Source organism: Miscanthus floridulus, chromosome 11 (assembly GCF_019320115.1).
Source record: "Miscanthus floridulus cultivar M001 chromosome 11, ASM1932011v1, whole genome shotgun sequence".
In the NCBI taxonomy this organism is placed as follows: domain Eukaryota; kingdom Viridiplantae; phylum Streptophyta; class Magnoliopsida; order Poales; family Poaceae; genus Miscanthus; species Miscanthus floridulus.
In genome coordinates, this window is record NC_089590.1 from 93,721,985 (window position 1) to 93,749,637 (window position 27,653).

Sequence of the window (27,653 nt, forward strand, 5' to 3'; positions counted from 1 at the left end):
TTCCAAGTTTTTTCACTCTCTCTCCATCACATCAATTTTTAGCTGCTTGCATGGAGCATTAAATGTAGGTAAAAAAATAATTAATTGCACAGTTTAGTTGGAAATCACGAGATAAATCTTTTGAGCCTAGTTGGTCTACGATTGGATAATATTTGTCAAATAAGACGAAAGTGGTACTATTCATTGAGTTGCAAAAAGTTGCAATCTAAACATGGCCCTAATAAAAAAAAGGTCAAGATAACAAAACCTTACTCGTTCACGTCCCAGCAGGCCAGCCCGTGTCCATGTCTATTCCGTGTCCCGTCTGTCTCTCTATTGTCTATTCACCTCCCGGTGACGCAGCGGTTGTTTGTGGCTCCAGCGACGCTGCACATTCGAGGTATGCAGCGCGAGGCGAGGGCTGCGAGTCAAAGGGTATGGAAGTCCATCGGTTGTCCGACTGAAGAAGCCACTATTTTAAGCTCTTGGCGTACCCCCTCCATTCGCATATCACATGCTTCTCTGATGAGACTCCCACTCACTCAACAAATGAACAGTGATTCAGTGAACGCCGGGCGGCAGCTACTGCTGCCTACGGATTCCATTCCGTCCCGAACTCAGAGTAGAAATGCCCATGCGTCGGTTGCAGTGGTGAATCGCGCACAGAAAGATAGTGCCGGTTACTGGTAGTTAGGTTTTTCGTATTCAGAAGATGTCCTTTTCTCTGTCGTCGCGGCGGTGCATCGCACAAGAAAAGTTCTCACCTGTCTCGTCTTGATGGCACGCATCTTGGCCTCGGGTAGTAGGCAAGAACACCGATCATGGATATATACGGGTACCGAGGACAAAATATACAATGCGCTTTTGTACGTGCGCCACGTGCCAGGTACCCGTTAGGATCTAACCTGTACGGGCAGCTTCTGTGCCGGCCACCGGGGACAGTTAACCTGTACGATCGTTGTCGGTTCTCTCCTCTCTTGAAGGTTTCGAGCTGCTAATGCGGTGCTTTACAGCAAAAATACTTCAGTACCATTCAAAAGTATTCTACTTCCAACAACAAATTTAGGTTATTTTTTTTAGAATTATTCTTTTTTCATGAAATACTACGTGTCATACGTACGGATCGCACAATTGTTGAACGCATTTTTACCCTGCCCGGCTGCCCGCATGTTTATTAAAAAAATCTTATCCCTTCGCTTCCTCCTCATCATCCTTATCCATTCCGCGCTCGCGCCCTCCCCCCACCCAATGCGCGGCCATGGCTGCCTCCCTGGCCGGCGGCGGCGCCCTCACCCACCATGGCGTCCTCCTCCCCCTACCCTGGCAGAGCCCCTCCCCCACCCCGGCGTCCATACCCACCGGGAGCCCCCAAAGCGCACAGATCCGACGGCCCTCTCCCCACCCCGGCGAGATCCATGGAGGTGGCTCGGTGGTGTTGCGGGAGAGTCGGCGGCTCTCCCCCACCCTGGCGCGACACCCTCCCCACCCGACGGCGCCCTCTCTCACCCAGACAACAGAGCTGCCCCCACCTCGGCGACCATGGCGCTCCCCGCCCCCCATCCCCCACCGTCGCCGACGAGCCAAGCCCGATGCTGGTGGCGCTAGTGCTCGCGCGCGCCGTTGGTGCTGGTGCTGGTGGCGCTCGCATGCAGCCACTCGTCGTCGGCTCCCATCTCATCACCCCGGAATCGACTGGCCTAGGCCTCTGTCCCCCCCTATGTTGCAAATGTATGTTTCACGTGTTTCAGACAATTTTTGAGGTATGTTGCAATTGTTTCGTCGATGTTGCAAAAATAGACCGGGGGATGTTGCACATGTGCATATGTTGTAAGTGTTTCAGAGACATGTTGCAAGCATTTGTTCAAAATGTTTCATCTATTTCAAACGCATGTTGCAAGTGTTTTATCTGGATGTTGCATTTGTTTCAGTGGCTATACATATATGTTGCAAGCGTATATTCAAAATGTTTTCATTTGTTTTATGTTGCAATTGTTTATCTCGGATATTGCATACCCCTCCATCCCTGAATAAATAGATTTCTAGAGTTGTCTTAAGTCAAACTTTTTAAACTTTGACTGAATTTCTAAAAAAAAAGCATTAAGATCTATGATATCAAATTAGTATTATTAGATTTATCATAGAATATATTTTCATAAGGTGCTCATTTTATGACATAGATGTTGTTTTTCTTTTCTATAAAGTTAATTAAACTTTCTATAAAGTTGGTTAAACTTAAAAAAGTTTGACTGGCACGGATTCTAGGAATTAAATTACTTGGGGACGGAGGGAGTACGTTGCAAGCGTGTATGACAAATGTTTCCCCTGTATCAGATGCATGTTGCAGAAGTGCTTCATGTCGCAATATTATCAGGTGTAGGAAGCGGGGCGAGCAGGAAGTGAAGCAGGTGTGTGTGGTCCCCACCTACATGCGCGCGAGCAGGCATAGGGCGCACAGCAGCATGGGGAGGGTGCGCAGGTGCAGCTGCATGCGTGGCAGGCGCATTCGGTGCAGGCGCAACATGTGGGGCGGGCGCTGGAATCCATTCCCATCAGACATCCGTGCTCTTTTTTAGGGGGATTTTAGAATTTACCCAAACAAGCCGGAGGTGGTTTCCCGAAGGAACCACCGTCCACGTCCCTCCAATTGATTTCGGCCGTTCGATCTATCATCGTGTGGCTGTGATCGCTCGGAGCGGATTCGGCCAGAAGCGGCTTCCTCTTCTCCTCCTTCGCTTCCATCCGCTTTCCCTCTGCTTTTCTCGGTGTCGTACAGCTTCTGCTCCGGAGCTAGGCCACCCAATATATACAGGGCTTTCGATTCTGATCCTTCCGGCAAAAAAAATGCCCTCCACCTTATCTCTTCCCTGTCCTCCTCCGCTCCTCCCACAGGTCGCCACGACGCCGTTGCCGGTGGCGCCCCCGCACGCGCCTCCCTTCCTCTTCCTCTACTCTCTCCTTCCTCTCTCCATCCCCGCGCTCTCTTCCTCTCGACGGGCGCAGGGCGACGGCCTAATACGATGGAAGAATAAATGAATGAACACGATCTTCGCATGACGCAGGCGGCGGCGACGTCCTTGAGGCGCGCGCGCCCACGGTGGCCGTCCCCGGCCGCCGCAGAGCGGCGTGGCCGAGCCCCACCGGTCGCCGCCGGTGCGCCTTGCCCTCCGCGCTGCCTCCTCCCGCGGATACTCATGGGCTGGACGAAACCCTAGCCGCTTCCTCCCCGCTCGACGGTCCTCCCCATGCCGCCCTTCTCACCGACTCTTTCTTTGCTCGCCACTTGCCAGTGCCGTCTCTCTCTCCCTCTCTCCCCGTGGCGCGGCGCACCATCTGGGCCCCTACGTTGGCCGCGCATGGTGGCCGCACCCGGTTCAGGTGGCCCTCGACGGTGCCGCGATTGGGGAGGACCAGTCTCAGGTCGCGGCAGGTCTCGGCGTCCACCTCCTCAACGCGGGTTCTGGCTCCAGGGTAAGCGGAACGTTCGCCTGTGCTTCAGTATACCTGGTCGACTGAATTTAGTGCTCCTTCAGATGCTTATCCGTCAGAACAATCCAATATTGTCCTCTATGTTTAAGATTCATGTGAGTACTTGCTTGGGACTTGGGATCTCGTGGTGTTCTTATTGTGCAGGCTCTTTCAGTGATTTTGTTTATTTTCAGCTACGTACCACATACGCATACAGTTTAGTGGTTTAGATAGCTGATCCTGTTTGCTATTTTTTTATTGGGTTCACAATAATACTGCCAGATGATGAGTCCACATTAGCAATTTGATTCGTCTTCTTAACACTACATGCATTGTTTTAGATACTTTTCCTGCCTATATGTTAGGTAGTAGGTCAGACCTCTTACCAAATAAGGTTTTGCTGTGCAGTTTAAACTATTCCAGTTTGTTGTGGCAATTCAAGAAACAGGCCTACAAAAACAAAAACATATCTCTATCTATTCGTTATTTGTTAGTTCAATTTTTAGTTATGCTCATAGTCAGATCTTTAAAACGCAATCCCAGTTGCTCTTTATACATGGCATGCCTTTGCAGTGGTTTGCATATACATAATGGTGATTGGGACAAAGGAGTCATGCTATCTGAGGTCCTTTATTCGATGTTACGGACAAATAACTGTTACCTGCACTCTTGCCATAATCATGAAGAGTCAATTAGGGAAACAGGGTAAAGATGGTGTCTATAAACTTCTCAGCTGCGAATACTAATGTTTAGATGTAACCGCACAAGTATCTGTCATGTGCCCTATATTCTCAAACATAGGTTATCTCAATAACTGATGCTTCAAAAAATAGATTGGTTAATATGAATCATTTAATATGTCGTTGTTACACACCTGGTTTCTAACTACTGCTGAATGTAAACTTTGTCAATGACATATGCTAACTTTTGTTCTTTCCAAGTGGCACAGAGCACTTCTATGCGTGAATTCCTTGATAGCTAACTACAATTCAGCCATAGATGGTATGATTTGACGCACCGAGGCCCAAGGGGGACAGTAGCAGGTTTGGTTGTTGGGGACCTTGCGGCGTCTCCCTCCCTCTCTTCCCGGACGCGGGCGACGGCGATTTACCCTTGCGGTGCACGCCACCGCGGTTGCCCTTCTCAGCACCTCCCTCTCCGCTCGCCGGTTGCCAACGCCTTCTCTCTCTCCCTCTCTCCCCGTGCCGTGGCGCACCGCCTGGGACCCTGCGTTGCCCACGCATGGTAGACGCGCCCGGGACAGATGGCCCTCGATGGTGCCGCGATTGGGAAGGAGCAGTCTCAGGTGCTCCCGTTTCCTCTCGTTTTGTCATTTTGATTCTGTCTCTCTGATTTCTCCCTACATTGGCTTGGATTCCTAAACTTTTCCCTTCTTCGGCCTGTGATGAAAATTCCAGACCCATTGGTCAAGGATATGAACTGATGTTCGTTCGCTTGTGAGGTAGTAGGCATGCTCTGCTACTTATACTGTGCGATTTATGAGAGTAACCCAATTGTGACCATGCCTCGAAGCTCCAAGTTGATGAACAAATGATGATTGATATGTTTCTGAGGCCTCTCAAAATCCTGTCTTCATTAAGAAAAATTCTTATCTTTTTCATTGCGACAGATGGTGAGTGGTAGCCTCTCCACTACTTCCCACTCTGCTGATCTTTTGTTAGGTCATAAAATTTTTTGTTTATATACTAAATGTAAGAGCTTCTGATGTTTGTTCTCTTGTAAGGTACTAGGTATGATCGGCTAATTATACTAAATGTAACAGCTTCTCATGACCAGTTACATCTCAATTGATGCTTATTTTTTACAATTTGTTGTCTTCAGTCTAGGTGTGCTTTGCTACCTATTCCAAGTATTTATATTGCAAAAAAAAAATCAGCCTCAAGGGTAGTTGCAGTTTAGAGCTCCATGATACTTAGCTATAGTTCTGTCCTCCTTTTCCTTCTGATTTTTATTTTGCTTGGTGTTTGAAAGGGTTCAGAATTGAAAGCAAAATAGTGTTATTTCGTTTTGCTGTAGTTCTGTCCCTAAAAGTTATGTAAAAATCGCTTGCTTGGAGCTAATGGTTTAGCCTCTCCTGTTCCCCAGAGTATCGTATGGAACTCAGACTGGATGGCAGGCCACCGAGTTTCACTTTGTTGCTTAAATTTTTTACCTCATTCCCATAGGGAAAATGATATGTTTTTTACGTGGCACTCATGCATTAGAAAAAATTAACCATCACAGCTCAAGACATGGTAACCTTGAATCTTTTGTTCTATTTTTTACCTCTACCAATCAATTCCTGAAGTACAAGCAAGCTACGGTATGATACTCTCCACCTAGCAGCAACTAATTTGATGATGGACATTGTTTTTTTAGATTCTTGATTGAGGTAATGTGTTATCTGATCAATCTACAATTTGTAGATGGCAAGGACAGCCACATACAGCAGAACGTCCAATGTGAACGACAGGCAACAGATGTATAACGAGGCAAGCATGGAAGGAAAGGTAGTTCGGTCGCAGTTCCTATGAATTAATCTTGCCAGTTCCTAATTTGCATTGTAGCTATCTTAGCTGCCTTCTGAATTTTACCTCTGGGAACTGCATTTTAATATTTTATCATATTCTTTAGAGGTAATAATGCAGGATCTTAACTATTGTATGCAATTTCCAAGCAGGTTGTAGCTAAGAATCCCTCTTTGCACCTACCATGGGTTCTTACAAATTCATGTTCTTGGTTAATTCACAGATAAAGCAAATCCTAAAACATATATGGATAAATTCCTACAAATACTGTGAACCGTCAGGAACATATTGTCCCAGTTTGATGTTTTTTTGGCGCATACCATGGATTCTTAGAAATTCATATATGTCAACATCTTATAGATGGTCATATTAGTGGACAAGTTACAAATTTCGTTTCTGGGATTTACTCAATTTCTATCGCTGTACATATGAATGCCGTTGTGTTATTTATTTACTCACAAAACCATTACCAAGGGTCTCGACCATCCATACACGTTATCCTGCATAGTCTCTCACTCTCCTAGGGGATAAGCTACCTTGAATTCATTATTAAACATTCTGTTATCCATATCTAGGTATAGATATACTGACCACTGAAATGGCCAGGTCGCTGCTACCGCACCACTTCTCTCCAGATTGGCTGCCTTTCAACCTTGTGAAGTAAATAAGGTGAAAGCAAAAACACATTGTTTTGCTATATATGGTAATACCATTTCCTGTTGCACCATATATAGGCACGTGTAACTATATCACAGATTATTGAAACTCAATCATTTTCAGGTGACAATTTCTTCAAAGGTGTGAGCTATGATATTATTGAGGTTGTATGTGCTGACCCCTTTTGTGCTTAAAAAAAGAAGGCACGAAGCGTAGAGGCAAACATGACTGCAAATCGATCCGAACTGTCTAAATTTGAGTCTTGAGTATCGGGAGATATGCAGTTCCCTTTAATATATTTTATTCATGCAGGTTCTCCATTTATAATAAAGCCATAATTCACTATGTTATTTCATAAAAATTCCTCTGCACATGCATATGTATAATCATATTTACTGCATGTTTTTTCATGTGCACGTACAAAGGAAGAGAGTTTCATGACCTTCAAAACTGCATGTGTCTAATGGCTAGAACAACTCTTTAAATATCTTACGCTTCGTTTCGAGTTTGGTTCATCTATACGTTACACACAAATTCCTGTCAATTTTATAGATTTGGTATTTATTGTGCTGCCCTCAGGTTTATTTAGAATTGATAGTTTTTTTTTGTGATGGATGGTCCAACGGCCTAATTCGGATTTGCTCTACAGAAAGTGCCGCATGCTCCATTTTATATGAGACTTGATCCAGAATGCTGATAATTGTGGACCAATGGCAGACTCATTGTTCGGAGCGATGGCTACAGAGCTTACTATGCTTGTCATCAAGCAGGTGGGCACAAAAAAATAAGCAATAATTCTTTGCATACTCTGTTGTTAAGGAAGTCTAATTGAACACTAAAAATATTCAGTGTAAGTCAAATTAGACAGTGCACATGCATGTCTCTGTTAGGTATTTTCTTAGTTGGTATTCAAGGGAAATAAAGCTTGGTTATAGGTGCAGTGTGTGTTATGTTCTAAGCCATAGCAACCTTTCAAAGTTCAGACAATTATATGGTTACTTGAATCATTTAAAAATACTTTTGCCTACGGCAGTTGGTCTAAGTAGAGAACACCATATAATTAGCAACCTATTTTTTAATGTTTCATTTGTACATAGTTGTTTGGTAACAGAAATGTTTTACATGAGTTGCTTATGCAGCGAAAAACATCCTTGGGTGTGAAGCTTCAAATTCCACCTTTGTACATAGCTGTATCAGGCTGATTTTATCTAAAGATGTAGCCGTTTCTCTCTTTACAGATGGCCCAACGTGTGATGCTGAATGCTTTGACAAAGAATGAGGCTTCAAATTCCACCTTTGCGTTCTCAATCATGGGAAACACCTGATTTTGCAAATTGCTAACTGATCACTTGCAAGCTACTGCTAATTCATCGGCGAAGAGATACAAAGATCGATGCTCATTTTACTAGCTACTCATTGCTGCCTTATCATGATCATGATAGCAATCTATCTTTAGGGTACTCCGTTACGTTGACTTATCTTTAATATTGATGCTTTTGTTGTCTAATGAACTATAGCATTAGTCTCTCTGGTGACCATTCCTTGATAAACGTATTCATTTAAGTCAAATCTAAAGATATCAACATAACATATGCTTTCTTCTATACCTGCCACGCTCTCTCGCCCACGCGCGCGAAGGCGCGCGCTTTCTACTAGTTATTCAACAAGGTAAAATGGACGTGAGCCTGCTGGGCCATGCTCAGCCAACCAAACGCCCTCCTCAGGCCATGCCGAATTCAATCCACCAACGAGTAACTTAGGATTTGGACCGACGACTACAGCAGACTCCTCGCCCAGTCGCCCCGCACCACGCCCTAATAAAGTGGGGTGCCGTGGTAAGATCGACGGCGCCCTCAAACTTCGTTCCTTCCCAAAACTCAATTTCCCTCACCGATGACGAGCACGAGACAGAGACGTGCCGAGGAGTCCTCTTCGGCTGTAGCGGTGGAGACGACGAAGGGGGGCAAGCCAAGAGACTAATGGAGACCGGCCGGCCCGTGACTGCCGAGCCGACGAGCGCGAGCAACACAGAAGAGGCGGAGGACGAGGAGTGGATCATCTCAGATGACGATGCCCTCCCCCTCATCCGGAGCGACCGTCCTCTCCCTATTAGCAGCTGCCCCAAATTCCCCGAGGGTGGAAGCCGGGAAGAGATCGCAGAGTGGCACAGGGCTACTAGTATCGCTTACGAGAAGGCTGCCAACGGTTGTTCTTCATCATTACTCCTCCAATGAAGTTTCCCCCCCTGCTAACTCTTGTATTTTGGGTGTTCTCTTTGTTTAGATCCTGTCTCCAATCCTCCTATCTTGAGGGAGACAAAAGGGAGGGAGACAAAGGGGATGAAGACACCTTCTTTCACTGAGGTGATCTCCACAAGACAAAGGGAGGTGCTTTTTAGGTTATCTAGCTCGATTGTCAGCATTTCCTCTATCCCGGTTGGAGATGGTAAAGAAATTCCGAACTGGGATTTTACTGGAATCGTCATTGGTCCATCCGAGTCTGATGAGCATGCTAGTATACTGACCAGTTCTAAAACCGTCTGTGATTATGATGGGAAACTGCTCGATCGCAAGGTACACAAACTTACTGATACGCACTTTTGGTTCATCTACTTGTTTGCTATTATTAGGCCTGCAAACAGAGGTGACCCTCTTGTGCTGCCAACAGAGATGACCCTCAAATCAAAATAGCTTTCTGTTGTACAGTGGTGGAATAAGCTTTCTGCGGTACAGCATCGGCCAGCAAACTATGCCGTGCTAGCATCGATGTTAACCCCAATATCAAAATAATAAATTGACTGAGTTCTGGTTTTAAGAAATCAACAAAGTTTAGAGCAGTCAAACTAAGATACTCTTCGATGTTCTCGGTTGCTGCTGCTTTTCCATCCTGTGCTTTACTGGACAGCTGAATAAATTAGAAGATTGCTATTCCATGTCCCAAATTATAAATCGTTTTGGCTTTTCTAGGTACATATCGTTTGGTATTGCACTTAGATATACATTATATCTAGATACAAGGTAAGCCAAAAAATTTAAAATTTGGAAGGGAGTACTATTTAAGCACTCCGTAAAACTTTACAAAGAGAGCACGAAAACAGCAGACCTCCAATACATTATGTGATGCTTTACTGATGAAATATTGTCTTAACTCTAATCTCCATTACAATTTGTCTATCTAACTTAGCTTTTTTTTCAGCTACTAGTTCGTTTGCCAAGTAAGGCAATTAAGGATGGAGAGCTTTTGTTTTTTGATCCCTACTATGGCATTGCTGTCTTAGATCTCAGTTGATAAGCCATTGCGATGCCTTTCTTTCGTGTCAAGTCCAGAGTACGGAGACGAGGCATTCGTATTGGCGAGAGGTGAAGATTCATCGCTGTTGACCGCGACAGGGAGGGTCATGTGTCACAATGAAAGTTATTTGGACCACAACTACTATTTGTATGTAAGCTGTGTGCTTCCTAAGGTATTAACTAAATTACTTGTATTCAAATGTTGCATCTTACTTTATTGCTCTATTAAATTATTTGTACATGTTTGATGCAGACTAGCACATTTGGATTAGTAATTGATCGAGATGGAGATGTCGCTGGATTGGCTTTTTTTGTTGGGTGGTCAAAAACTGCCGTTCTTCCGAGCTTTATTATCAGAACATTGGTTGAAATGGAAAGAAACTTCAGGTATTAAAAACAACAATGAATATCATGATTTTGTTACCTTGAAAAGCACTTGCAATTTTGGATTCAATAAAACTAGGTGATTTCCACGAGCGTCATTGCTGAAAATTAGGGACAACTAGAAAACCAGCGTGGCAGCTGCGCCAACACATATTATGTATATCGTAATCTTGAGAAGGTCTTGCATCATATGCTAAATTGCAGTAATGGAAGTTCGATTGCAAATTTCAATGAATCATTAATTATGTTATTTATAATGTCTGCTTGTATGGCTCAAGAGTCGTGGTAAAAATCTGAAAATCAGTATGATCTGATATCCTTTGTACTGTACACACAAGCCATATAATCCTGGAATTCAGAGGCTAAACTTTGTCGGATATAAGTAATTTGTTTGCTTGAGTAAAAAGGCAATTTGGTTTTGACTACTGAAGTACATGCACAGCAACAGCTGGGAGGAGCTGCTACTGCCCTCTAGAAGCTTTATTTTAACTGCTGCAGCAGTAGTAGAATCAGCAGGGGCAGTTAAGTAGCAAAATAAGTTTTGGGTATGAACCAAGTAGAACATAGCTGTTGCTAGCTGCATGCATGAGATGGGCCAGCACTGCAGCTGGTCGGTTACTGTAGCAAACCGACCTAAGTGCATATATAATGAGGGTACTACATTATCTACAAGTAGCCTTTGCGAGTTTGAATAAAGGAACAATACTATAGCTGCATTGGTTCTTCTCCTTTCACCATTTTCCTTCTCATGCCAGTTAGTTAGGGCTAACAAACTTTTGATAAGGTGAATGACATATTACCAAAACCTCTTTTTTAAATAAAAAAATGGAGTAAGATGTAACTTTTAAAATAGTAGGACAACTTTGTTCATAGGTTTATGATCCATGATAACCAAGTTAAAGAATAAGGAACTCAATGATTGTATTCAATGTATATCCTTTTTCTTTTTTGCTGAATCTCTAAGGAGGCATTAGTGCTTGAAGGCACCAAGATGTCATGTTGGTAACTATATCCAAACTGTACGTGGAAAAAGAAGACACCATAAACTTGGAGAGGGTGTAGATCCTATGGATTTTGCCAAAGTGAATCATGCACAAATGTCAATTTGTTGTTTTTATCCTTGCATACTACCTTCGTCCAAAAAGAATACAATTCTAGGTGCATTTTTTATTAAAGTGCCTAAAGTTTGACCAACAATATAGGTAAAAATATTGATGTTTATGACACCAAAAAAATATATTATGGAAACATGTTTCATGATGAATCTAATGACACATATTTAGTATGATAAATATTAGTAAATTTTTATATAAATTTGATCAAACTTGACATACTTTAACATATCACTATTCTAGAATTGCATCCTTTTTGGATGAAGTGTTTGCTTTGACATTTTAGCAAACACCTTAAGTTCATTAAAGCCTAGAAGTAAACACACATGCTTCTCAAAGTAGAAAACACATGGATATGTAAGTGTAGAGCATAAATAAAAAAATCAAAATGGAAGAAATATGTCACTACACCATGATCCACTTTTCCCTACAATCATGTGTTGGTAAATCAAGGGTTTTCCCAACAAGTAATGTGTTGGCAATTCTTTACCTTTTTAGCGTCACTTAAAGTATCGGCAATAGTAATATAAGGCTACAACTTATATGCCGGCGTTTCTCCTTCCAACACATAAAGTGTCGGCGAAAGTTTTTAGACCAAAAAAGTGTTGTCCTAGCCTACCTAAACCACTCTCGAAGTGTTGGCGAAGGGGTACGCGCTGTGGGCGGGAAACCGCACGCCAAAATAGTACTGTGCGCGGGAGCTAAAAGGCTAAACATTTTTTTTGATCGAGAAAACGCTAAGTTGAGGCCACTTTCTGCCAACCCTTCGTACGTCTCTTGCTCCCTTCCCCTTTCCACTCACGCTGGCACCGCGCGCCACCACAGCTCCACCGCCGGGCGCCGCCAGCAGGGCTCCGCTGCCGGGCGCCGCCATGAGCCGCTGCTAGAGGCTAGTACCCGGCACCCCTGACGCCCAAATCGCCGCCTCCCAATCCCGCCGGCGCCGCCTCCCAATCCCGCCGCCGCTGAAGTCATCCCTGGACAGAGCCCCGCAGCCTACAGCAGTAGGCCCCCGCCGCCGAATCCAACGGACGGCGCCGCCCCAGCCCCCCATCGCCCCAGCTCGCCGTCACCCTAGCCCACCGCCGGCCAGCAAGAGCGGTGCCGCCGCTGCATCCCCATTCCCCTCCGCATCCAAGTGCGTCATCTCCGCATCCCCTTCCTCTCATCCCATTACCCTGTGTGCTAGGGTTTCGGCACAGCTTACTTTTTTTGTATTTTTTTTCTTGGTTGCAGAATGGAGTAGACAAAGGTGAGAAAGGCTACAAAGATTCAAGGTTTGGGTTGCTTCTCTTGCCCGCCGTCTCTTCCCCTCTTTGGAGAATCAATTTAGATGTGATGTTTACTACCTTAGTTGATTTTGCAGAGGAACCAGTAGGATTCAAGATCTTGTACACAACACAATCAAGATCTTCTACTGTCATTGCTTGATTGGTATGCTTTCCTTTTCTTATGAACTTTATCTCTGCATTTGGCTTAGAATTGCAGGTTGTGTGTGATCTGTGATGTGATGATTTGGTTTCTTAAAACTGGACTAAATTTCCCCTATAGTTCTTATTGATGGCTTGTGGTGAGATAATTTTTTAGCATCAAGTGTGGTGAAATTGATTTAATTTGGAAAATTGTTTGGCATGATCTTTATTTTTTTTGTTGAACAACCCAATCTGAACTGAATGATTTTTTATTTTGGGAGTAATATTTCACTATTTTGACACTGCATTTTGTAAAAGGTGCGTCATGGATAAAACATGGATGGATCAGCCTAGGTACATAATAAACCTATGACCATATACTAGAATCTGCATGCATAGGGTGTTTGGTCTGATATCTTGATCATCATTTGTAGGCAAACTCTTGTGTATAGAGAAGGAGTGGATATGTTTTTAGAGTTTGCCTTTAGTAATTCAGCAAAAGGAAATCAGATTTTGTGTCCCTGCAAGGCATGCAAGAACTCTTGTTGGAGGGTCTGTAGTATTGCACTTGAGCACTTGATATGTGAGGGATTTACAGATGGGTATATAACATGGGTGAATCATGGTGAACCTAGTTCCAGTTTTTTCACAAATAGCAGCCAACATGAAAGGGTAGAAGTAGGGGACCCAAATGAAGAGGATGACATTTCTGGTTTACTTCAAGACATAGCTAGGGGTTTAGATGTCCAGGGGGACTTAGAAGTAGACAACACGAAGCAGCACGATGAGGATATAGAAGCTTTTTACAAAATGGTAGAAGATACTGGCAAGGAGCTATATCCAGGTTGCAAGTACTCGAAGCTACGTTTTATTGTAAGATTACTGCATATCAAATTCGTTGGGCGATGGAGTAACAAAAGCTTCGACATGCTATTAGAGTTACTTAAGGATGTCTTACATGAAGAGTCATCACTTCCAAAAAACTTTAATGCTGCTAAAAATGGCAAAAGGTGTAGGACTTGGTTACGTGAAATTCATGCATGTGAGAATGATTGCATACTGTTTTGGAAGGAGCATGCGAAGAAAGATGTATGTCCAAAATGTGATACTTCAAGATGGAAATCAGAAAACAGTAGTCCTAGCAGAAAACATGTGCATAGGGTTCCTAGGAAAGTTCTGCGTTACTTCCCTATAAAGAAAAGGCTGCAATGGTATTTTATGTGCTCAAAAACAGCAAGTGACACAAGGTGGCATGATGAAGGACACACACAAGATGGTTTGTTGAGGCATCCTGCTGATGCTCCTTTCTGGAAAGATTTTGACTCTAAGCATCCAGTATTTTCATTAGAGAGTCGAAATCTTAGACTAGCTGTAGCTAGCGATGGCTTTAATCCTTTTAGGACCATGAAGTCAACTTATAGCATTTGGCCTGTTATTTTGATCCCATACAACCTTCCACCTTGGAAGTGTATGAAGCAATCAAATTTCATCCTATCCTTGTTGATCCCTGGACCTAAGGCACCTTGTGGTGATATGGATGTCTTTCTTGAGCCGCTGGTGGATGATATGGTAGAAATGTTTGTTCATGGTGTAAGAACATATGATGCTTCTAAGCGTGAACCCTTCCAACTGCGTGCTGCCATAGTTTGCACCATATCTGATTTTCCAGGTCTAGGTTATTTGGTGGCATGTGTCACTTCTGGCAAAGTTGCATGTCCTGAATGCCACTTAGATACATGTTCTTTCCAACTAAAAAAGGGAGGCAAGTGTGTCTACATGGGCCATCGTAGATTCTTAGATGCCAAACACAAGTTTTGGTTTGATGCAGATTCATTTGATGGTACCACAGAACTTAGGCCAGCACCTAGACCCTCTTAGTGGAGAGGAAATATTGGAGCTGACAAGCCAATATATGCACAATCCTTCGGAAAGGACCCAATAACCAAGAAGCCAGCCAAGCGTCAGTGCAATCCAACTACAGAGGAGCCATCCAAGCGAAAACGCAAGAAAGTTAATGAGCCACCAACTGTTTGGAAAAGAAAATCCATTTGGTTTAAGTTGCCATATTGGAAAGACCTACTTCTATGGCATAATTTTGATGTTATGCACATAGAAAAGAACGTGTGTCAGAATATTATTGACACACTTTTGGACACCGATGGAAAATCCAAGGATAACTTAAATGCTCGCTTGGACATCCAGAAACTTGGCATTAGAAGTGATCTTCATCCTATTAGTGTAGAAGATAGCTTTTATTTACCTCCAGCACAATTTACAATGAGTCCTGATGATAGGGAAGCATTTTGCCAAGTATTGAAGGATGTGAAGTTCCCAGACGGTTATGCATCTGATATGCGTCGTAATGTGCAAGTTAAGGAGAAGAAGATAATTGGATTAAAGAGCCATGACAACCACATATTGTTGCAGCACTTACTTCCCATTGCTGTTCGGAATATACTGCCAGAAAGAGTAAGTGCAGCACTAATTTGTGTGAGCAATTTCTTCAAGAAGATCTACTCACCCACTATTCGTATCAGTGATATGCAAAAACTAGAGGCTGAAATAGCTGAGACACTAATTGTCCTTGAGACTATATTTCTGCCATCTTTTTTTGATATCATGGTTCATTTGATGGTGCATCTGCCTGCTCAAGCAAGACTTGCTGGTCCTGTACACTATCATAGCATGTGGGCAGTAGAGAGGTACCAAACTATTTTCAATTGCTATTGAGCATATTTGTAGTTAGATTCCACGCTAAAACCTGTTACTTCATAGGTATTTGATGAAGTTGAAGGGCTCTATTCGTACTAGAAGTCATCTAGAGGGATCAATTTGTGAGGCCTACAAATTTGATGAGAGTCTTACTTTCTGCTCCAAATTTTTGAAAGGCTATGAGACTGGACAAGTAGGAAATGGTGAAAGTATGGACTGTGAAATTTGTACTACACCATTCTTCCAAAGCACAGGGCAATGCTTTGAGTGGCAAGTGCACTGTATCCGTAGAATACAAGACTTGGGTTCAAGCACATAGATATGTATTGTTCAACTATGATAAGATAGAACCATACTTGAAGTAAGCAATCCACACAACTTGGCACATTGCATTTCTCGTGTTCTTATCTATAAATTTCTCAATGGGTACCACACCTTTGCAGCAAACATGTGGAGTACCTTTCCTCGATTGGTCGCCACAATCAGCGACAAATGACTCGTATCCATCATGAAACGTTTCATGATTGGTTTAGAAAGCATGTAAGTAAAGGCGTGATTAACATGTTCTGTTCAGATCTAATACAGTTAAATTAACTAGACATAATGTGATATTTATAGGTGGAAGGGTTAGTTGAAAGTGGTGTAGAAGTACCAGAAGAGATACATATTTTGGCAAATGAACCTTTCATGATTGCAACAACATACAATAGCTATGCAATTAATGGATTTAAATTCCATACGTTCTCCTATGATGAGGGTAGACCAGTTCAAGGCAGTGGAGTAGCTTTGGTTGCCCAGACCTCTTGCTTTGAAAATGGAAACAATGTGGACCTAGTTATGAGAAACAAGATATACTATGGCATCATCAAAGAAATCATTGAGTTAAACTATCGCAACAAAGGAAACATAGTTTTGTTTAAATGTGATTGGGTGGACAATCATATTCAAGATAAATGGGTAAAAAAGATCAATTTGGGGTTACAAGTGTTAATTTAAAGCATTTATTCAATACTGGAGAAAATATGTTAGATGAACCTTTTATCTTGGCATCACAAGCTGTACAGGTTTACTATGTTAAGGAAGGTCCTGAATCAGATTGGTATGCTGTTGCCCAGTCAAAACCACGCGATCTTTATGATATGGCGGTTGAAAATGAAATACGTAACCCAATGAGTGATTTTGATGCAAATGTTGATCTCAGTGGTCTTTTTGGAGATGTTGTACATGTAAGGACTGATATAGATGGGGTCATTGTTGCTTGAAAGAAAGAGGAAGTAAGTCTCAAACACCATCAATTGTTGCTGGTGCTATGCAGATTTTTCTTTGACATAATTGCTTTGTTGGTCTGAACTAATTGTTGATTGCTTACATACTTGCACTACTGTTTTATGAGAATCCTGTACTAATTCATTTTTGTTTTTTTCAGGATAAACAATGTCAAAAGCAAGGGGAAAAAGAAAATCCGTGGAGCCAACTGATTATGAAAATGGCGTGGAGCCAAATGTTTATGAATCTGAAAGGAATGAAAACATCAGGCTAAGGGTGCAGAAAATGCAAGAACTGAATATTCAAGCTACTGCACAACAACTTAGCTCAATGCATCAAACAAACAAAAATAAAAAGGTATGTATTCCCATGAATCTGAAATATATGTTCTCAAAGAATTCTGTGAAGTGTCTATGGAAATCTGAACTAATTGTATCCCCAAATGTAGACCCGAACTCCTGTTGAGGCAACTGGACGTAACCTACGATCTAGCTCTAGAATAAGTGACGCACATGTTGATATGGAAGCTATGAATGAACATCCTGAGAATCAACTTAATGAAGGTATTCGTCTCTATGTTGTGACAACTAATAATGCAATGCATCATGCATACCTAAGTTAGGTGTACTATGCTGTATTTGTTTTCTAGATGTTCCCGAACAGCCCAAAAAAATGTTCGAGGACCTACTACAAAGGCTGATATCTATGCAAAGGCAAAATAAGCCTAAACTCCAATTGGATGTTAATGCGTGTGGTCAACCTTGCGGACCATCAGGCACTAAATTTGCTAACTTCATTGGAACACTTGTGAGAACAAAGGGTTTCCCAATTGCACATGATGATTGGAGGAAGGTCTATCCACACAAAAAGTATAAGCTTTGGACAGATGCACAGGTAGTGAAATTGGTTGCAAATCTACCTACTGCAGTCATGTGATTGATTCCTAACTTATTATTTGTGTGTTGTACAGCTATATTGGCAAGTAGACAACTGTGTCTTCAATTGGTTTATGAAGACAGCAGCTATGAAGTGGAAGGAGTTTAAAGCAGAATTGAAAAAGGTGTATGATGATGACATGGAAGATGATGAACTGTTTGCTCTGTGCGATGACAGAGTTCATATGGATGACTGGAGGTGGCTAGTTAATCATTGGAGGTCTCCTGGAGGCTAGCTGTAAGTTACAAATTACTCGCTCATTTTCATAATGTATGTGGCACAGAATTATAAACATGAAATAATTTGGTAGCCCGTTCTTTGAGGGGGAAAGCAAACCGTTCAAAGCTGACCCAAAACCATACAACTGGGAGTAAGAGTCATGCACGTGTTGGTACTGAAATGGTATGCAACATCTATTTTTAGTTTGTTTTCCCTTTCTTCGTATCCTGTAACTACAATAACATATATATGGTTTAGGGTGAGGAGCTAGGGCGTCCCCCTCGTAGAGATGAATTGTTTATCAAAACTCACACACACAAGAATGGAGTACCTCATAAAGGAGCTGCAACAACAATTGTAAGTGTGATAAACACAACAATTTCTTATGCCATCATATTTTACTAATTTTTTTGCTTGCTGCAGAATGCACTTCAAGATGCAATTAGAGATAATCCTGTACTGAGAGACAAGAGTATCCAGGAAGGTGATGCTTATTCCTATGTTTGTGGGGCAGAGAAGAATGGATATGTTCGTGTTGTGGGTTTGGGGCCAAGTCCAGTAGATTTGGAAATGCCTGGAGCTAGAAAATACACATCAACAAGGCTTCAAATGGAGATAGAAGCTTGTCGGCAATCTGATAAGAGAGTGGAAGATCTAACAAATCGTCTGGACATAATTCAAGAAACTCTAGATAGATTGCTGCAGCAACAGAATGCCAATAGCCACTCCCCATGGATCTAATAATGCACCACAGGTGGTAACTGTTAGCCTTTATCTCTTACATTTTTCTCATTGTCAGTGCAATAATTGTTCAATGGTTTTTACTTTGATTTAGAGCTTGAGGGCTGCACCAACCTATCATGATGAAGAAGTACATGAAGAACAAGAACAAGATGCTAGATCATATGCAGGGGATGATATGGCTGATATGCACTTATATGATGATGATGACTTTCTGAGTAGACGAGTGGTCCTTCGAGAGGAGCAACATAATGAGGTAATTTCCTTTGTGTTCTTGCTATGCCTTTAAGCTGAATCAGACCATATTGCATTAGGTATTAGTATTTTTACCCTACTAAAATATATTTTATGCTTAGGGTGGTAGAGATGTGATACTATATAATGTAGTAAGGCCCTATGAAGTTGCTGTGGCAAAGGCTATCGTTCAAACAAAGAACCCAAGGGCTATTGTTGGGGGTACTGCTCTTGGCGTGCAGTTCTGTGAAGTGGTTGTTAACCATGTGTTTATGAGGAACGATGTACTGCCCCATCCATATGAAGGGGTCACCACCATTCTAGAGGCTCGTGGGAGATGCATTGCTTGGCCACATGACAGAGTAATGGTCTAACCTCTTTATATTCTTGAAGGATGACAAGAAGTCTCAGTATTGCTCTTAGTAATATATTTGTTTTCTACTAGATGAAGGATGACAAGAAGTCATTGCAGCAGTCAAAAGGTGGTGGCACAGCTTGAAGGTATTTTACTTGAACATTTTGATGTATATATTTAGCTAGCAGAGGAAGCCATAACTATTTGTTAATTGCATTGGTTAATTGCAACTGTTCAAAAAAATAGTTATTCATGTATGCAAAACCTTCTCCATGCTCCTCTCAAGCTCATGTAGATACTATTGCACTTGATGAAGTAGCTCCTGTAAGGCTGTAACTCACATGAGCATACTGAGACAGATAAGGTCTCTGGCTCTCTGCTCAGAAACATACATCCTGTTTGTAGCATGTAAATCTTACTTTCAAGATATTGTACTTCTGCAATATGCATGTAGCACCCAAATGGAACACATGATAGCATATGAGACAGTTTGGTTCTGTAATGGTCCTTTACCAGCTAGAGCACAGTCGGGATCACCTGACCAAGCGGGAATAGCTTCTAGTTGATCTTGCTCTTGTATTTGATCCCACATTTATCTCGCGTTTGACTTCTTGATTTGCTCTGTGAGTAGTGGCATGTGTCATTTTGTTTTGTGGGTGCCATTCGATTAGGTGCTACGCGGGTTATAGTCAGGTGTCTGCCTTATTTCTTTGGCTGAACACAGTTACATGCCCGGGATATGTAATCTGCTCATCGTTACACATATTGCTTCTCGTAATGCTACTATGTGTTCCATTTGGGCAGTATATTTTTCTCCCATGAAAGTTTCATTGGGTCATAGTATTTATTTAAAGATGTATGATACAGTACTATGTTTTGTGTTGTCCAGTCATAGTCAGGTATCTGTCTTATACAATCTTGTGGTTGATACAGTTACATGACTGGCACACAGATGTCACTCATCGTTACTCATGTTGCCTTCACTTACTGTCATGTGTTACATCTGAGTGCTACATCCATTTAAGAGTGCTCTATATTGTTCTTGTATAATTTTGTCCACTATAGGTTAGAAATACCATGTGACCCAATAATATGGCTGCAATGTATTGTCCGGACTGCATACATATTATACTCGATTCTGAAGCATGTGTGAATTTGCTAATGATTCAGCTGGGACGAACAAGTATGCAGTATTCAAGTGTTTCCTTTGTGTAAATATGAAATAGTTTTTGCTTATTGATGATTGCATCTAGGAAGGAAGATGGCAAACTGGTAGTGGGTTATTGTTCATATTTTTACTCCACTTATTAGCTAGGGAACTTAACATTTGAAGTCCAAACCCATGAAATGTGTATGTCTGTTGTAGTGTTTTAAATTGCGGGCTAAAGCATTTAGCGGCGCCTTCTGAAAAAAAAACACTAAGCACGCTATAGCGGCTGCTATAAAAGCGCTAAGGCATATAGCATTTTCACCAAAAAAAGCAAATTATTGCCAAAAGAAGTAAGGGATTTTCAGCAGGAAGCAATAAGGAGTCACATAGTAGATAGTAGTGACAATACACATAACACATAGGTGAGTAGGTGACACCCAGCCACTCACATAGTCACACAGTACATAAGAATTTATCAAGCTAAAGCTTAAACAATAAGTAGTTTAAGACTTGTCCAGCCATCTAGGACATAAGCAAATAGTTGAATAGCCAACCAAATTAGTGTAGAATAGCTAGCGGAAGACATAAGTGTCTACTGCCACATGGCCACATCACATTGGGCAGCATAAATAATGATTAATCACTTGATAATTGTAATCTAAAGATCTGAACAAAGTCATAGAAGATGATGCAGATGGTGAATGCATGTCAAAATGGTGATTCTCATCTTCTGACTTCGCACTATGGCCAAGTTAGACTTTCCCCTGAAGGCCTGAAGTTTTCACTTGACTGTCCTGGTGATCGCAACCCTTCATTTGCTTTCGTGCCTTTTCTGTGGCTGGTGTATGCATTTTGCATGGGCATCTTCACCTTTCCAGGAGTTGAGGTGCATGATCCCAACAATATGGTGAGATCCACTTTGGTCCGTCTAACTCTTTTTTACCTTTTGAACTAGAAGGGTCATGCTTTAGTTAAAAGGCTTTGCATGTGTGTGGGCATATATGGATTCTTTTTTATTTCTTGCTAATTTTACTGCAGTTCAGCTTGTAATGATCGTTCTTTCTTTTTTGAATATGTACTCATCATCTTTAGTCTACTGTTTGCTATTAGTGATATTTGTTACAATACAAGAGCATATATAATAGTTTAGTTCAGATTTGCCCATCACTAGTACCTGGGCAGTGCCCTTGTAGTAGTAGCTCATCTGAGGCAAGTATGCCAGGAAAACACAGCTTATGGAGTAGAAAACATAGCAATATAAATGTGTCAATTCAAGGTCCTCTTAGCTGCTGTAATATAAATGTGTCAATTCAAGGTTGCCATCTACACATAGCAATATAAATGTGTCCATAATTTTGGAATTTTGCATACTGTGCATTTCATATTAGGAGTTAATGTACAGAGCACATTGCAGTGATATTTCACATTTTTCATGTTAGGTACTATGTGGTGTTGCAAGTATTTTGGATTGGCAAGCTTTTGAGGTTCGATCAAAGAGCTATTACATGTTCTGTAGAGTGGCAGCAACCATATGTGTACGAAGCTGGTGTTCAAGTATTTTGGAGTGGCAGCAACCATGGAGTGGCAGCAACCATATGGCAGCAACCATATTTGGAGTGGCAGCAACCATGGAGTGGCAGCAACCATATTTTGGAGTGGCAGCAACCATGGAGCTTTAGTCATAACCAATTAATACAAGACTTGTACTATGTCTATACATGTATGTAACTGACTAATCTATATCTTGGACTTATATGGCTCTATGTACTTGACCTGCTATATATATCAAGTTGGTGTATGTATGGAAGATCTAATATATTATTTATACAAAAATCAAGTGAATTTGTTCAATGTGATGCCTTCTATATGAGCAAAAGTGGATTTGTCAAATTATTTTAATTATAATTATATCTATGCAGTTATGCCGATAGTTTTTTTTGTAGGGTATGGTTTGTAAAATAGCTTGGAAATGGTTTGGCCAACATACAAACTGTCGGCAAAGGCTTAACTGTCGGCGTAGGTCTTAACTGTCGGCAAAGGATCAACTGTCGGCAAAGGTTTTAACTGTCGGCGTAGGTAGAGTATTTGCCTACACATAAAGTGTCGGCGATTCTGTTAACTGTCGGCAAAAGTTTCGCCGACGGCTTCTAGCGCGACTATTTCTAAACTATCGGCAAAACTTTTCATGGGAGGTTATCTGTCGGTAAAGGTGCCCTTTGCCTACAATAGAAAGTGTCGACAAAAGTATGTTGTGTTATAGTGTGTGTTGATACCTAAAATTGTTGCGCATACTGCATAGTGGAGTAGGTTCTCGGTGAAGGCACTTTGCCAAGCGATGCGCCCTTGCTGTCTTGGATTGGAGATGACTGCAGAGTGCCAGCCCTTCCATCTCCATCACGTCGAAAAGCTACACCGCCAGCTCTTTCATTACCACGCCGCCGTACTTGCACTTGGAGATTATGGTGTTCCACTCAAAGAATGTTTGCTTTGGTATTTCGTTGAACAACTTCTTTGCATAAGGAGGTCCGTGATCTTGATGTAGAAGATTAGCAGTTTGTCACTGCCGCTGAAGCTTGATTTGTGCCTCCTGGTCAGCCTAGTTAGGGTAGGCATCTCACTCCTCCCGCTCGGTTTGTGCCATGGTGGCGGCCACAGAGACAGCCAGGCGGCGCCTCATTAAGCTGCGTCGACATGCATGGCAGCGAACCATCCCCGCAGCGACCTCGGCCATGTCGTGTGGTGTGGCGGTCTTGAGCTGTATTAGCTACAGTGTCTTGGCAGGAAAACGGAGGTGCTGGCTAACGGTGCCCATGTGGAAGACAACGCGCTCGCTGCACTGGCTCTAGTGGGTGGGGGGGGGGGGGGGGAAGCATGGTATAGCATCCTATGCCATTGTGGCGGGCCCGTGCCACCTTGCGCTGGTGTCAATGACCTGCCGCGTGCCAGTGCTGCTGTTGTAGCCCAATCTGGTCGTGCATGCGGGGGATGCCTGAGGACAGCAGGAGGATGGAGACGTGCTGCTGAGGGAATGAGTTGTCTGCCGAGCAGGTTCGCGGCTTAACGGGTGAAACCCATTACGGTCCGATTGAATGGCCCACATCGCATTTTGCTAGATCTAATGGTTAGCGGACTAACAGGCAACGTGGCCCTATCTGGTGCCCGTGGTTTGGCTTAGGATTCACATAGTAGAGATTAGATGAGGGCTAAATTATTCAAGCAAAGAGTAAATTAGGAAGTTTCTTAATTAATAGAATAGGGTATGATAGAAATATAAGGGATTCATGGAAATATTAGTAATGACATATGTAGTCAACAATTTTGTTGATGATTTATTTTTATTTTTATTCCAATTTAGGTTATCTTTGCTGCTGAAAATGACGTGGAGAATTTTAACAGATATATAGTTTAATTCTATATTTGATGATTGGTTAAATGCAAACTGTTTTAGGTGTATTGCTCGTCCAGTACATGGTTTGTGTCTAAGAGCGCTGCAGTTTCTGGACATTAATAAGAGAGAAGAAATCTTGTATGAACACAATATTGATAGTGGTTACATCGTCGATGAGGTATGAATCTATTCAACAACTCGTATACAATTCTTTTCAGACTGTTTAGATTGTCATTATTTGTATGTCATATTGTTAGTCTATATATATATGTGTTGTCGGTATTGTAACTCATTTTATTTTTTAGGTAGAAATGGACTCCACTGTAGAAATAGTTGGGATTATTAGGGATGGGGATGTGATTGTTTCATTTAACGGGATGCGCTCTCAGACTATGCCAGAGGTGAAAAACTGAGAATATATCTATTTTTATTAGATACGTGAAAATACATTTGTTCTTATTTGTTTAAAATTTGTTCCCAGTTGGAGGATTATTTGCTTTCTCTTGGTTCGAAATTTCTGGAGAGGAAAAGTGGATCTTCTAAAGTTGTTCTAAAGGTATATTGATAGTTATGTGCAGTATTAAAATGTAAATTTTTAGCACTTATTTTTTAAAATGACAAATTGTTAACAATTGGGATATGATGTTTCTTGTAGCTCAAGGTTTATGACCCCATCAACCGCCAGGAGTATATTGTAAACCCGCCTCTGGGATTTTCATGCTTTCCATCAGGTAAGAAAGTTGAGATGAAGTTTAGGAGCTGGTTAAAAATCTACTTGATTGATTAAATCGAACTGCGAAACAACCTCACAGTGGCGATTGTGTGTGGTGTGGGGGCTGGGGGACTGAGGAGTGGAACAAAAAAAATAGTTATCCTAGTAAATTAGTTATCCTAGTTACACTTTCAGTGAGCAATACATTGGTTTTATCTTTTATTATGTTGATTTGGTTGCAATTTAAACTTGGTTCACAGCTCTCATTGAGTACACTTTTGTTGTTTCCCATTTCTTGGTATTGATTTCACCACTGCAGTAAAGGAGAGGGTGAAGGTGCAAGTAACAGAGAAGACATCACCTGGCATCAAGCGCAAGAAAACCACTCCTGTGCCGATGCCATCTGGAAGGGTCTTACGCCCTCGTAAGAAAAGTGAGAAAAAGTGAGTCCTCGGCAAGCTGGAAGCTTAGGCCGTGGTGCTGTGCATAGAGTGAAGGAAAAAGAGTAAGACGACGAAAGTGTCTCCGACTATGTTCTGCTTGTTGATAAAATCACTTGAAGGGGTCCTTAACAACTGATGTGATCCATCCATGGATCGGAGGATTATATTTTGGTTTAGGGTCTGTTTGGCAAAGAGCTCTGGCTTTTAAAAAAACAAGGCTCCGGCTCATATGATGCAGTGGCTTCTCTAAAAGGAGAAAAGCCTTTTTAGAAAACGTTTCGCAAAATAGTTTCTCGTGATTTTTTGAATGGATGAAGGATGTTGAATGTATGAAGTGCCCCTGCTTATTTGAGCCTAGTTGTCTAATGCAGTTGATTATATATAGTCAACCATGGTTTCCATGCAGTTGCTAATATGAGTTGATTAGAGAGTTATCCATGGTTTCCAAAAACGGTTCCTACTCCGGCTTTGGCCCTGGCTCCTCGGTTTCTCCTGATTTTTTGAATGCATGAAGTATGAGTATCTGAAGTGCCCCTGCTTATTTGAGGAAAAGAGGATACTTTGATTATCTAATAAAAAAAAGTCAAGATAACAAAACCTTACCTGTTCACGTCCCAGCAGGTCAGCCCGTGTCCATGTCTATCCGTTCCTATTTCCGTGTCCCGTCTGTCTCTATTGTCTCTTCAGCTCCCGGTGACACAGCGGTTGTTTGTGGCTCCGGCGACGCGGCACATTCGAGGTAAGCAGCGCGAGGCGAGGGCTGCGAGTCAAGGAGGGTATCGAGGTCCATCGGTTGTCCGACTGAAGAAGCCACTATTTTAAGCTATTGGCGTACTCCCTCCATTCGCATATCACATGCTTCTCTGATGAGACTCGCACTCACTGAACAAGTGAACAGTGATTCAGTGAACGCCGGGCGGCAGCTACTGCTGCCTACGGATTCCATTACGTCCCGAACTGAGAGTAGAAACGCCCATGCGTCGTTGCAGTCGTGAATCGCGCACAGAAAGATAGTGCCGGTTACTCCATACCAAATTATAAGTTATTCTAAGAATTTTGAAGAGTCAAAGCATCTCAAGTTTAATCAAAATTATAGAAACAATTACAAAGATTTATGACGTCAAATAGATATACTATGAAAACATAATTAATAAAGAACCTAATGATATTTAGTTGATATCATAAATATTATTATCTTATCATATAAATTTGAGAGATGCTTTGACTGTCAAAGATTGTTATGGTAGTAACCAAGAACACCGATCATGGATATATACCCGTACCGAGGACAAAATATACAATGAGCTTTTGTACGTGCTAGGTACCCGTTAGGATCTAACCTGTAGGAGCAGCTTCTGTGCCGGTCACCGGGGATAATTAACCTGTACGATCGTTGTCGGTTCTCCCCTCTCTTGAAGGTTTTGAGCTGCTAATGCGGTGCTTTACAGCAAAAATACTACATTACTATTCAAAAGTATTCTACTTCCAACAACAAATTTTTTTAGAACTATTCTTTCTTTCCGGAAATACTATGTGTCATACATTAGACGGATGGTACAATCGCGGGACGTCTTTTACACCTGCCCGGCTGCCTGCATGTTTATTAAAAATAATCTTATCCATTTGCTTCCTCCTTTCCATCTTTATCCCTTACGTGCTCGCGCCCTCCGCTACCCTAACGTGCGTCCATAGCTGCCTCCCTGGCCGCCGCCGGCGTCCTCACCCACCTCGGCGCGCGCCCTCCCTAGCACCCCGGCGGCTCCTTCCCCCACCCGGCGGCGCCCCTCGCCCACCCCAACATCCTCACCCACCGGGAGCCCCTAACGCCTGCAGATCCGGTGTTCCGTTCCCCACCCCGACGAGATCCATGGAGCACGAGCGAGATTCATGGAGGTGGCGTGACAGTATAGCGGGGGAATCGGCGGCTCTCCCCCACCCCGGCGCGACACCCTCCCCACCTCGGCGGCGCCCTCTCTCACCCCGGCGACCGAGCTGCCCCCACCCCGACAACCATGGCGGTCCTCGCCCCCATCCCCCACCGTCGCCACCGAGCCAAGCCCGGTGCTGCTGGCGCTGGTGCTCGCGTGCAGCCGCTCGCCGCTGGCTCCCACCCCGTCGGCCGGAATCGACAGGCCTAGGCCTCTATCCCCCTATGTTGCAAATGTATGCTTCACGTGTTTCAGACATTTCAGAGGTATGTTGCAAAAATAGACCGGGGGATGTTGCATATGTGCATATGTTGTAAGTGTTTGAGAGGCATGTTGCAAGCGTTTGTTTGAAATGTTTCATTTATTTTAAATGCATGTTGCAAGTGTTTTATCTGTATGTTGCATATGTTTTAGTGGCTATACATAGATGTTGCAAGCGTCTATTCAAAATGTTTCATCTGTTTCTGACGTATGTTGCAACTGTTTATCCCAGATATTGCATATGTTGCAGTGGCTATACGCATATGTTGCAAGCGTATATTACAAATGTTTCACCTGTTTCAGATGTATGTTGCAGAAGTGCTTCATGTCGCAACATTACCAGGCGTAGGGAGCGGGTGCATGCGGAGGCAGTTCCCGCGGGCACAGGTGGTCCTCGCGGACGTGCGGGAAGCGAAGGAGGCGTGTGTGGTCCCCACCTATAGTAGGAGCAGACATAGGGCGTGCAACAGCATGCGGGGGC

General features: G+C 42.7%; 1 long non-coding RNA gene and 2 pseudogenes across 1 annotated transcript; all 3 read left to right on the forward strand.

Moving 5' to 3' along the window:
- Positions 1-8,522: 8,522 nt before the first annotated feature.
- LOC136492475 (uncharacterized) lies at positions 8,523-24,987 on the forward strand (annotated as a pseudogene).
- On the forward strand, positions 13,755-16,801 carry LOC136493852 (uncharacterized; annotated as a pseudogene).
- Positions 18,804-22,220, forward strand: LOC136491510 (uncharacterized). Its single transcript, XR_010768064.1, has 4 exons — positions 18,804-18,957; positions 19,058-19,297; positions 19,381-19,436; positions 21,880-22,220. It is a non-coding gene; the product is annotated as an uncharacterized lncRNA (long non-coding RNA).
- Positions 24,988-27,653: the final 2,666 nt, after the last annotated feature.